We start from the raw sequence: 3,615 nt of genomic DNA on the forward strand, positions 1-3,615 counted from the left end.
TTACACAGATGGATTACGTGGCAGAAACACACACGGACGCAGAATAGTTAGTGATGCAAGTTTTTATATACACGAGTAAGGGGGAATATTTACAAGGGAAGGGGCTATATACAGTGATAAATAAAAATGTGCCAGGAGGTAAACACCGAGGCGATGAGACGGAGCCGAAGCATGCAGGTAGGCAGCAGACGCACCGGAGCTACCTGACAACAGGGAACAAAACAGGGCTTATGACATACCGTTGATAGCCGAACGTTAAACACAAGTGGACGGAGAGAGTTGGAGAGCTTACTTGACCACCCAAACCACAGCCGCTGCGGTGAACGCCGCCTGATGGTACGTAGCACTCCGTCGCGGATCCACAATAGTCAACACAAAATCCTAGGTAGGCGGGCAGGCGATGGAACAGGCTAAGACAAAGAAAAGTAGGCGAAACGTGGATCCTTTAAAACATACAGCTCCACAGCGTAAAATCAACAGATGCAGCCTGTGCTGACTAGTTACCACTTGTGACAGCGACAATACTCCGACACCAGACGTCCGTGACTCAGCTCCCTAAGAGCGCTCACTGATGACGTCCGATGCGTCGCAGGTGTGTTGGAATGCCATCAAGCCCCGCCTCGCCTACCTATAACCAAAAAGGAAAACAAAACCCAAACAACAACAATACACCTACCCACCACCTCCTAACACATACATCTGAATATATGTAGCACATCTGTATAATTGTTCATATTACACCTGCATATATAGATATACAGATCATCTGTATATCTGTCTGTGGTTCATCTGTATATTTGGTCTCTTTGGACATAATCAGTGCATAACTATTCCACCATTTAAACGACCCTCAACTGTATATATCAGTACATCTGTGTATTTGCTCTCTATTTAACTTATCTGTATATAATCGGCTCTTATTGCACTTACTGCACTTTGCACTTCCTATTAGATGCAAACTGTTTTTCGTCACCCTGCATTCACACATGTGTAAAGACAATAAATTTGAATCCTAATAAGCAAAAAAGTGTGAGAGCACCACCAAGAAAGAAGCTAGTGGTATCTTTCTCTGAAATGCACTGACCAGTATCACTGTGTCGTCTTATTTACAGATACTCGTAGAATCATGCTTTAATCAAATATTTGTGCATATGTTGACAGTGCAGAGCAAAGTTTGTGAATGGAAAGCGTGCTAGTTCCATCTATGTGGGGACGGCTGCAGCTCAGGAGGTAGACCAGGTCGTCCACTAATCTGAAGGTTCAATCCCTGGCTGCCCAAGCCTGCATGCTTAAGTATCCTTGGGCAAGATACTGAACCCCAAGTTGCTCTTTGATACGTTCATCATTGTATGAACATGTGTGAATGTTACATAGAAAGCACTTGGTGCTTGGGTGATAGTGATGTGTCGGTCGCGAACGAAACGGCTCTTAGAGCCGACTCTTTGAAGTCAACGACACGAGCCGACTCCTTATTGGGAGCCATGGTTTCTTTTTCTTTCTCTCACCCTCTCTCTCTCTCTCTCTCTCTCGCACTTTTTCCCGCTTCACTCTGCACGCCAGCCTTGTGCTTTGTGCTGGGCAGAGGGGGGAGGGGCGGTAGTTACACTCAGTAGCACAGGAACAGAGCGGGAGGGAGAGAGAGAGAGCAGGGACAACAACGTCACATTAGAAAGGTATAGTAATCATCCACAACTATTTTCAGTTGCAGATGATAAAGGATTCAGAAAGTTTATTCATGCAGGTCCATATGACAGAGAATATGCATGTTCTTTTAGTTTTCATATTTTCATTTATATTTAATTGTGTTGTGTCTTGCAGTGTTTTGTGTTGTTTCACTTTAAATTTGTTTAAAAGGAAAAAGCTGAAAATTTAATTAGTTAAAAGTTGAAATGTGAATAGTCGGTTTTTGTATTATATGATTTATTTATTACATTTTATGTGGAGTGAATAAATAAAAGTATATTTAGAGAGACAAAGCACGTAAAAACTCCAAAACACATAAAAACTCCAAAACGCGTACAAAACACAACAGAAGTGCTCCAGGATGCTAGGGGGCAGTGTTGAGCTTTTGTTACCTAGTGGCTACACAAGCCAGCAAGTACCAACGACTAGTGATGGTAAATTTGATTCTTTTTACTGAATCAAGTGTTAATGAGTCACTCACCAAAGTGAATCGGGTTTTTTGAGTCATTTGATTCACTGAGTCAGTTGACCAGAGAGTGCAAAAATTTTACATTTTCACTCAAACTTAATTTGTTTCCCTTTTCATGTAAATCCCACTGCTAAGATGAATGATAAAAAAAAAACCAAAACTATTTTATAGAGAAAAAAAGCAAAAACATTTCTAAAATTAAGCAATTTCCTATCAAAATTGCTTAATAAACATTTATTTTGTTTATTTGTATTTTATTAGTATTTTCCTTAAGTGTGTCAAATATATATTTTCTCATCTAAATGTCCACTGCGCTGTGAGCCAGGGGGCGGTAATGCGCCTTAACATTGGCTGCCAACCAAGAAGAAGAAGAAGCTGTGAGCCAGGAGGGAGGGAGTGAGTGAGTCCTGAGTGATTCGCTTATGCTTACGATAATGGAATTAGTTTGCTAACAGCAACAGGGATGAGTCAGTGAGTCAGTTGGGCTTGTGAATCATGATTCACGAGTCAGTAAAGTGATTCTCGAGTATTGAACGATTCGTTCACGAATCGAACATCACTACCAACGACCGGATGTGGTGTGTGGTAGTAACAGGTAAATGAACTTTTTTTTAAATTATTTGAATATATATGAGTGCTTGTGTATAAACACACAAACAATACACACATGCTTTCAACTGTGTAATTTAAGTGATCTAGGTAGCTCTGTTTGGAAGTTCAGTTAACGCTAGAAATGTGTTTTGGAGTTTGTACGTGCTTTGTCTCTAGGGGCCACCGTATATATTTATATATAAACATATAAATAAAACCACGTTTTTTTACATTAGTAATTCCTTTTGTGCATAATTTTATATTATTGTTAATAATAAATTAATTAAAGCAACAAAACAACCTGAAGATCCGGTTGGGAGCTGAAAGAGCCGGTTCTCTAAAAAGAGCCGGAAATCCCATCACTATTGGGTGAATGAGGCATGATGTATAAAGTGCTTTGAATGCTCAAGCAGAGTAGAAGGGTGCTACATAAACACTTCATTTTCTTTGTACCATCTCTGTGTATGTGTGTAGGTTTGAGACATTGGTGCTGTCAGTGACACTTCTGAAAGAAAGAAAAGTACAATAAATAATCACCGAGGTGGTGAAATAAGACAGGATCATAATCACGTTCTTGAATGACTTAAATCGAAAAAGGGCTAAAAAGTGGCCTGATTCATGACTCATATCGGTCACATATTTGTCAGTAGTTTGTACTGTGAGCAGCAGTGTAACCCTGAGCTGAGCATCAAAGACAGGCGGTGCAGGCTTAGTCAAATATGATGGGCGAATTTTTAATTACGTTTTCTCCATTGTTTTCCTTGGTCTGACTGTGGAGTTTTGTTTTGAAATTCATGACAGGAAGTACTTCTATTTACTAAAGCTAAACAGAAAAACAGAGTAGCCCCCACTTCTCGCGTGATTCTGGCTTC

At 40.2% G+C, this 3,615-nt stretch overlaps 1 long non-coding RNA gene across 1 annotated transcript; it reads right to left on the reverse strand.

Annotated features, from left to right (window-relative positions):
- Window positions 1–672, reverse strand: LOC146682247 (uncharacterized). Its single transcript, XR_014918293.1, has 3 exons — window positions 505–672; window positions 293–410; window positions 1–203 (listed from the first exon to the last, which is right to left on the reverse strand). It is a non-coding gene; the product is annotated as an uncharacterized LOC146682247 (long non-coding RNA).
- Between the last annotated feature and the right edge of the window lie 2,943 nt (window positions 673–3,615).

This window comes from Copadichromis virginalis, linkage group LG23 (genome assembly GCF_057382275.1).
Source record: "Copadichromis virginalis isolate Kocher_CV1m ecotype Utaka linkage group LG23, C_Virginalis_male_GT1.1, whole genome shotgun sequence".
NCBI classification, from domain to species: domain Eukaryota; kingdom Metazoa; phylum Chordata; class Actinopteri; order Cichliformes; family Cichlidae; genus Copadichromis; species Copadichromis virginalis.